General features: G+C 44.3%; 1 long non-coding RNA gene across 1 annotated transcript; it reads left to right on the top strand.

Annotated features, from left to right (window-relative positions):
* Positions 1–3,780: 3,780 nt before the first annotated feature.
* On the top strand, positions 3,781–8,981 carry LOC102383550. The gene is made up of 3 exons (XR_324122.2): positions 3,781–3,838; positions 7,767–7,874; positions 8,949–8,981. It is a non-coding gene; the product is annotated as an uncharacterized LOC102383550 (long non-coding RNA).
* The last annotated feature ends 304 nt before the right edge of the window (positions 8,982–9,285 follow it).

Raw genomic sequence — 9,285 nt, 5'->3', positions numbered from 1 at the left:
GTGTGTGTGTGTGTGTGTGTGTGTGTGTGTATATGTGTATATATATATAGTGTGTGTGTATTGTCTTTGTGTGTGTATATATATATATATTGTGTATATATATCCAGCTCGGTATATCTTCAGCTGTGTTTATCTACAGCTTCATATATCTACATCTCTTTGTATCTACCTCTGTGCATATCTCCAGGTCTGCATATCTCCATCTTTGAAGAGCTCCAGCTTCATATATCTACCTGTATATATATGTCCAGGTCAGTATATCTTCAGCTCTGTATATATCTAGCTTCATATATCTTCATCTCTATGTATCTACCTCTCTGAATATCTCCAGCTCTGAATATCTCCAGGTGTAAATATTTCCATCTATCAATATTTCCACCTCTGAATATCTCCAGCTATTAATATCTTCACCTCGGAATATCTCCAACTCTGTATAGCTCCAGCTCTGAATAACTGCAGCGCTCAATATCTCCAGCTTTATATGTCTAGCTGTCTATATATTTGCACCTCTGCATGTGTCCACCTTCATAGATCTACATCTCTATATCTGTACCTCGCTGAATATCTCCAGCTTTGAAGAACTGCAGCTTCATATGTCGACATGTCTATATATGTCCAGATCTAGGTATCTCCTGATTCATATGCCTACATCTCTATATATGTCCAGCTCTGAATATCTCCAGCTTCATATATGTACATCTCTAGATTTCTCCAGCTCTACATATCTGCAGATTCATACCTCTACCTATTTATATATCGACCTCTCTGAATATCTCCAGCTCTGCATATCTCAAGGTCTAAATATCTTCAGCTCTGAATATCTCCAGCTCTGAATAGCTCCAGCTTTCTGTATCTACCTGTCTATATATCTCCAGCTCTGCACGTCTCCAGCTTCATAGATCTACATCTCTATATATTTACCTCTCTGAATATCTCCAGCTTCATATAGCCACCTGTATAGATATATCCAGCTCTGTCTATTTTCAGCTCTGCATATGTCCAGCTTGAAATATCGACATCTCTATATATCGACTTCTCTGAATATGTCCAGCTCTGAATATCTCCTGTTCTAAATCCTTCCAGCTATCAATATCTCCAGCTCTCAATATCTTGAGCTCTGCATTTCTCCGGATATGAATATCTCCAGCTTTATGTGTCTACCTGTCTATATATTTCCACCTCTTCATATCTCCAGCTTCATAGATCTACATCTCTATATATTTACCTCTCTGAATATCTCCAGCTTCATATAGCCACCTGTATATATATATCCAGCTCTGTCTATTTTCAGCTCTGCATATGTCCAGCTTGAAATATCGACATCTCTATATATCGACTTCTCTGAATATGTCCAGCTCTGAATATCTCCTGTTCTAAATCCTTCCAGCTATCAATATCTCCAGCTCTCAATATCTTGAGCTCTGCATTTCTCCGGATATGAATATCTCCAGCTTTATGTGTCTACCTGTCTATATATTTCCACCTCTTCATATCTCCAGCTTCATAGATCTACATCTCTATATCTGTACCTCGCTGAATATCTCCATTTTTGAATAACTCCAGCTTCTTATGTAGACATCTCTATATATGTCCAATTCTCGGTATCTCCTGATTCAGCTGCCTACATCTCTGAATATCTCCAGCTCTGAATATCTCCAGCTCTGAATATCTCCAGCTCTGAATATCTCCAGCTCTGAATATCTCCAGCTCTGAATATCTCCAGCTCTGAATATCTCCAGCTCTGAATATCTCCAGCTCTGAATATCTCCAGCTCTGAATATCTCCAGCTCTGAATATCTCCAGCTCTGAATATCTCCAGCTCTGAATATCTCCAGCTCTGAATATCTCCAGCTCTGAATATCTCCAGCTCTGAATATCTCCAGCTTCATATATGTACATCTCTAGATTCCTCCAGCTCTACATATCTCCAGATTCATACCTCTACCTATTTATATATCGACCTCTCTGAATATCTCCAGCTCTGCATATCTCAAGGTCTAAATATCTCCAGCTCTGAATAGCTCCAGCTTTCTGTATCTACCTGTCTATATATCTCCAGCTCTGCACATCTCCAGCTTCATAGATCTACATCTCTATATATCTACTTTCCTGAATATCTCCAGGTGTAAATATCTGGAGCTCTGAAGAGATCCAGCTTCATATATAGAGAGCTGTATATCTATCTATATGCAGCTCAGTATATCTTCAGCTCTGTATAGCTCCAGCTTCATATATCTACATGTCTACATATGTCGAGCTCTATATACCTCCAGATTCATCTCTCTAAATCTCTATGTATCTACCGCTCCGTATATCTGTATATATATTGTAGGGGGATTTAGGAACTTTTTGATTCGACTGGCGTGTTGCGGGACCTGTGGAAAATTGTGTGGGGATTGGGTAAAAGTCGGCCTACGCGGATGTGGTGTGTGAGGGAAATGGCGTGGGCATTTGGAAAGCTTTCTTGACGGCACGTGATGGCTTTTGCGTGGGAAAGTGGTCATTTTGTGTGGGGATTGATTTCAGCACTCTTCATGGGAATGTGCTGGGCCGGCCCCCGGGCGTCATTTCCTCGACTGCGGTGCGGTAAGCGGTGCGTGCGTTTTCATTCCCGTGAAAGTGTCTGACGAGGGTCTGCCCTTTCCCGCAGGCTCCTCCTCGTGCCCCCGTCCTTGGAGCCAGCGTCTCAGCGAGGGGCCGCAGCGTGACAGGAGCGGGACATGGGGCAGAAGGGCCCCCGGGACGTGTCGTGTCGTGTGGCGTCTGCAAGGGTCACTCTGGGCAGTCCGAGGTGTGTGCGGGGCCTGCAGCCGTCCCTTGGAAGCAGCCAAGGCCCCACGGGCGACAGGTGAGTAGGTCTTTCTGCTTTGACACGCTCAGCGGACGCTCAGCTTCTGCCTGGATGCACATCACCACGTAGCCTGCTCCAGCGCTAACACATCCAGTCATGCCAGCTCTTGCCTCTACTGCTGGCAGCACCCTCCCAAAACAATGAGCTGCACGTGGGCTGTGTGGTGGGAGAAACCTCGCTAAGGTTCGTTGTCTAGCTGTAATTTGATAGACAGACAATGCGGGTAAAGACAGACAGCTGTTTATTTGCTCGAGCAAAGACCATAAAGCCAGCAAAAGGCAAAATGGCCCCCCCCTAAGGGTGAGGTGATCTTTTATACTTATTACAACAAGGCAAGACTTCATGGTTAACCATAAAAGCAATACTTGGGCGGTGCTTTTCAAATTTTTGTAACAGCATATTTCTATTAAGCTGAACTAGCACTTTTTTAAAAGCTAAAAGTTAAGTAACAGTAACATTATAATATGTTAGCAAAACCTTACACAGTAGTAGATACTTCTCAAGGACACAACCACTGTATCCAGAACAATGGTTTCCCTGTCTTATCTTACTTCTTGCTGTAGCTGATTTTTCAGCACACAGACACAGATCCACTTTTTAACTCAGAAAATGCTTAATACAGTTAAAATGATTACTTGACACAAGCAAAGGCTTAGCTATTATTCTGTCTTGTGGTCAGCTGCGTTGCTAGGCCACAGGTCATGCCTTGTATTCAGCTGTAAAGCTAATAATTCTTAATAATCTAAATTATTGTAAACCTAACAGTATGCTTATCAGAAAACTATTCTGTTTCAGGGTAATAACAAACCTGCGCACTACAAATTTATAAGACGTATCTACAAGTCCGATTTTGGTGGCACGCTCACCCAGAGCATCTGGAGCTCTGTTCCGTGGAGCCTAGCAAACTCCACGCGACTGTCCGTGTTGTCTGTGTCTGTAACCGCAACTCAAGCAAGTTTTCCAGCCTACACCACGACCATCACTGGTGTAAGTAAACAATCTTTAAATCTACCGTTAAGCATCTGTGCCTAATTCCAGCTCGTCACCCTCCCTCTCCGATCCAGCGTGCCCGGGCTGCTGGCCACAGCCCGCGTGCAGCACGGAAAAGGGCCCGGATCGCTCCCAGCCCGCACAACCTCCAGCAAGACTGCCAGTTGATTGGGTTGATCTCCAAATGCTATGGCAATTGCAGAGGGAAATTTTGTTACCCCACCTACATTTTGGGTGAAAGCAGTAATTCTTGGAAGCAGGAGTGTCATCTTTGTTCACTAGATCTTTGGCCCTGGAGATCTGGTCAATCTGATAGCACTTGCACCTCCAAAATCATTCAGAAACCTCAGCTGGAACAGACAGCAGCTTTTGCTGACTACCCTCCCAATCTTGCAAAGCAATGAATGCACATGATTAACCATTAACAAGTGGAAAAAGCAGTAGGGTACTTGAACCAGCTGCCTAGGGATGTTGTGAAATCTTCTTCACTTGAGGTTTTCAAGAAGAGTCTGGATACGTATGTGTCTGGGTTAGTATAGGAATAGTACATCCTGCATCTATAAAGGATATTGGACTAGGTAATCCCTGAGGTCACTTCCAATTCCATGACTCATGAAGTCAATACCTTGTCCTCCTTTAAAAAAATCCTTAACACTGCAGGCTATGGACATGGTCAGTGACTGACAGACCACACTGACAGGTGCAGACTATAGACCTAGAAAAAGTCTGAGTCATGAATGATGTGTATTAAAGCTGGTATACAATCAGCAATCAGTAAGCTTGCATTTAAATCATAACCATTAGCCTGGAAAGTAGAATAAGAATCTGCTTATCAAGCTACTAGTATTAAATCAGGTCAAGAAAAAATAGCGTCTTTTTGAAAACCTGCATAATGGCTGCTAAAAGTGATAACCACTGGTTTGCCTTTTGATAATAATTGAGTTGTATGTAGTCAGCTAGAATTATGCTGCAGTAATAATGTGTCTTTGTAGACCTGTTGTCAGTCCTGGCCTCTTTCAAGGGAGTTATGCTAAGCTGAAGATGTGCGGTTAGAGCAGGCTACAAAGCCTATGTAGCAGGATTCTCTAACCCCTGCTATTTAAAGACTAGAAAGGTAGCAATGGAGGGCTGCAGTGTGGTGCAGACAATTAAGCAGGGTCCAGCTGCAGAGAAATAAGTAGCACAGGAGCAGATAAAGAGAAGTGCTGGAAACAGCTACCTGAGGCAAGATACTCTGCAGTAAGCTATAAGAGCTGAGAGACTGTGTTCAGGAAGCTGGCTTTGGCCTCTGGGGGCAGTTCCCCCCAGTTTTACCATCAAGGCACAGCAGGACAAATAATAGGATGATACCCTGAGAGGCCAGAGGGAAGCAAGCAAGACAAGTGGTGCCACTAAGGGGCACTATAGCTAGCCAAGGAGACCAGGATCCTGCTGTAGCCTGTTCCAGAGAAAACTTTTGCAGATACTGGAACTGGGCTAGTTTGCAAAATAAAAAAAAAACAAAAAACCCAGAACATGGCAAGGAGCATTCCCAGATGGTAAGGGGGGAAAAATAAGTCTTCTCTTCCAGAACTGTACTTTTCATAAAAATGCAAATCCCAGCTATTTGACACCTTCCAAATCCATAGAAAATCAGGTTCAGTCCAGTTCCCAAAAGTTTCAGTTGAACAAAAAAAAAGTAACACTGTTCAGAATATTTATTTAAATAATCCATGTATAAATGACAGTATTGACAATGCTCTTTTCTCCCCTGCTTTCTACCTGTGGTAGATCAGAGCTCAGTGGTACCCAGGCATTGAGCCCTACAGACCAGATGAGTGGTGCAGTTCAGCCCATGGGTTGGATATGGTCCGTGGGCCCACTCCATTGCATGCCAGGTCAAGCCCTGGTCCCCTGGTCCATATTGTGCCTGTAGCCACAGCCCTGTGAGCCAGATGGGGTGCAGATCCCAGCCCTGGCCCTGCTCTGGATTGGGCCCTGCCCTGGCACTTACTGGATCAGACCCCCCTGTCCCTGTGCATGCCAGATGGGGCCCACTGTCCCAGTCCCATGCATGCCAGGTCAGGCCTCTTGCCCTGGCCCTGGCCCCAGACCCAGCCCTTGCCTTGGCTTTGGCCCTAGGAAAGATCTGGCCTATGGGCCAGGGATTGAACACCCTGTTATAAGCTATTTGGGGATTTGTTGTCAAATTTGTCAGGAAGCTGTGGCGTGTGAGGAGCTGCATGGATCATGTTTAAGACTCTTGACAACAAGTGTCTGTGAATGCAAGGGAGTGCACTAAAGGGCCTGAGAAGCCCCTTGCAGTCCTGCGTGTTCACATGATACCACACACAGTCTAATGAGGATAGTTGGCTCTGCCTCTCAGCAAGATGCAGCCTGGTGCTGCAGTGGGGCATTGGCTGATTTGGGACCAGTTTCCAACATTTTGGACAAAACTCCTATTTCCAGAAATGATGCCTCGGTGACACCAGGACCCAGCTACGAAATCTGGGACCATCTCAGAAGTTTTGGGCTTGCCGGTCACTTTAGAAAGAAGGAGAGGCATTCTAGGGGACCATGTCCATTTCTCTCTCCACAGCCCATGTCTGAGTGACCCTATCTGAAACCATAGCATCTTCAACACGTTGGTTCCATTAAAAGCTTCGTGTTCACATTTCCCTCAAGCTGCTCAAGGGACCTTGATCCTGCTGTAGAGCCGCTCCTCTTCCCATGCTATTCTAGACCTAGATTCCTAACCCAGCTCTGCTGATACCCTTCTATCCTGCTACAAAGCCTCTCTCAGCTCCTCCAGCCACCTACTCCAGCACAGCTTTGATCACCACCCATTTCAAACATGCCCTGCAGCCCCAATCCAGATGTCCTCGGTAGGGCTTCTTCCAGAGCTGTGTATTAATTGGTCAGGTTTGGGATGGGGGAAGAGAACAAACAAGTATTTCATGGAAATAATGAGGATTCCTCCAACCTCTGTAGCTGATAGACTTTCTTTTATCAAACAGCCCATTTATAGGAAGCCAGTATTTCCCCTTGTCAAATAGATCTGGCAGCTGGGGATTTTCAAGATCATTTGCAAGCTGCTGTTATGCCCCCCAGTGTAAAGTATCTTGGAGATGCAGAAAGATGATTAGGGCTGCTGTGTTTACAATGTTACTGTTTGGACATTCATGTAACCTCAGAGTTGTGATTTTTTTCCCCTAAATTTCCTGACTGGTATGTCCCTTTCATTGTAGTTTCACTTTAAAGTGAAAGCTAGTTGTTTATGATCAGAGAGGTGGAATGAGAGATCACTTCTTCAGTGCTGGCTCTGTGTATATATGTGTGTGTGTGTGTGTGTGTGTGTGTGTGTGTGTGCATGCACACATATGCACACAAAGCATCTGTGTCATCTCTGACAGCTTCCTGAGGGCCTCCCTCTTTTGCACTCTAGCACAGTGATTCTCAGGTAGGCAGTTACAGCACCCCAGGGTGCTGCGAGTTCCCTATGTGTACAAACACCTACACATGCTTCACAATTTAAACCCAGAGATTTAAGTATTCCACAGTGTCAAAAACATTCTGACCTGCTGTGGCCTTTCTGAGGTCTTTGCAATGAAAGCATTGCTAATTTATACTTCTGTGGTCAAGGGGTGCTTTAAGTCTAATACGTTAGAGAACCGCAGCTCTAGCAGCACTACCTTTATATGTGTTTATTTGCATGTATCTGCAATATTTCTGGCTTGATCTGAAGTGAATTGCTCTGTGTGTGTGTGTGTGTGTGTGTGTGTGTGTGTGTGTGTGTGTGCACATGTGCACATGCATGTGTGCATGGGTGCTTGTGGATGAACCTTCACTTGGGGAAAAAGGGTATATTCTTAATTTGTGTTAGATCACTCAAGGTAACAGGGATGAGAAACGCAGTAAAGATAAAAGGGTGTTACAATTTTCCCAGGAGTCAACAAGTCAGTTTCTAGACAAGGGAGGCTGGACCTGCCTGTTCCTACAAAAACAATACACCGTCTGATCTACACATGGATATTGCTGCTTATTACCTAACCAGGTAAGACCACAACCTTTTTTGTTTTTCTAATGACAGCAAGACAAAAAAAGCGTCAGGAAAGGGGGAGAAATTTTGAGTCAGTTAATATATATATCTATGCTTCTTTGTGAGTTTATGGTGTGTGTGTGTGTGTGTACCTTTATGTGTGCTTATGAGTACCTTTGTGTACCTGTGCATCTCTGTGCATGTGTGCATGAATATCTGCATGTACACATGTGTACCTGTGTGTACATGTGTTTAAGTAGCTGAGTAAACTTGTACATGTGTTTGGATGGCTCTGTGTGTGAGTACCCTTGTATTCATGAATACTTGTGTGTACCTGTGCATGTGTGCACATTTGTGTATGTGTACATGTAAGTACTCTTTTCTGTACAGGTGTGCATGAGTACAGATGTGGGTGTGCATGCATTTATCTATGTATACCTATGCGTGTGTTTGGGCATACAGTTGTATGTATGTGCACCCCTTGGTGTGTTTGTTAGTGTATGTCTGCTTGTGAGTGTCCTGTATGCCTGCCACATACTGGCAGATATTGCCAGCTGAAGCGGAGGCCAGCTAGAACAGGGATATTTGCCCTAGCGCAGAAGTTCCCAAACTTTTTCTCATCGTGTACCCCATTCCAGATTTACCAGCTGCCCACATACCCCTACCAGCATAGTTCTGTATTTTAACCCCTTAAGTGCCAATTATTACAATAGGCAGACAAGGTTCTTTGGGTGAATCTGATATCTTTTATTACACCAACTTAAATAGTTCAAAAAAATTTTTTAGCAAGCTTCCAGGTTTAAAAACCCTTCGTCAGGCTGAGGATGTCTCTGAAGTTGGTGTGTGCTTTTTCTGGATGAAATAAATAGTAAAGAAGCCAGAGGCTGTGCTGGTATGTATGCAAGACAGGCAGTCAGTGGAAGTATAAACTGAGGAGTCAGCGGGTGAGACAGGTTGGGGGAGGAGAGAAAAGGGGGATGAATGTAGCAGTTAAATAGCGGAGAGGTACCTGGGGAGTCAGATGTCAGGCAAGTTATACTGTGTCATAAATCCAATGTCTATATTTAGTCCATGATTTTTTGTATCCAGAAGGTTGATGAAATAAGGTTCATAGGCTCGTCTCTGAGAAGTGTTTTGGAAGTTCCCTTTGAGGATCAGGACTGAGAGACTGGAGAGAGAGTGGTTTTCTCGTGAGAAATGTGCCCCCACAGGTAATTGGGTATTCCTGTCTTTGTTAGATTTCCAGCGTGCGTTCATTCTGGTGCGCAGTTGTTGTTTGGTCTCTCCTATGTATGTGTGTGTGTGTGTGTGTGTGTGTGTGTGTGTGCATGCACACATATGCACACAAAGCATCTGTGTCATCTCTGACAGCTTCCTGAGGGCCTCCCTCTTTTGCACTCTAGCACAGTGATTCTCAGGTAGGCAG

Source organism: Alligator sinensis, unplaced genomic scaffold (genome assembly GCF_000455745.1).
Source record: "Alligator sinensis unplaced genomic scaffold, ASM45574v1 scaffold437_1, whole genome shotgun sequence".
Lineage (NCBI taxonomy): Eukaryota > Metazoa > Chordata > Crocodylia > Alligatoridae > Alligator > Alligator sinensis.
The sequence above is the reverse complement of the archived record's forward strand: the minus strand, read 5'-3'. Positions and strand labels throughout refer to the sequence as shown.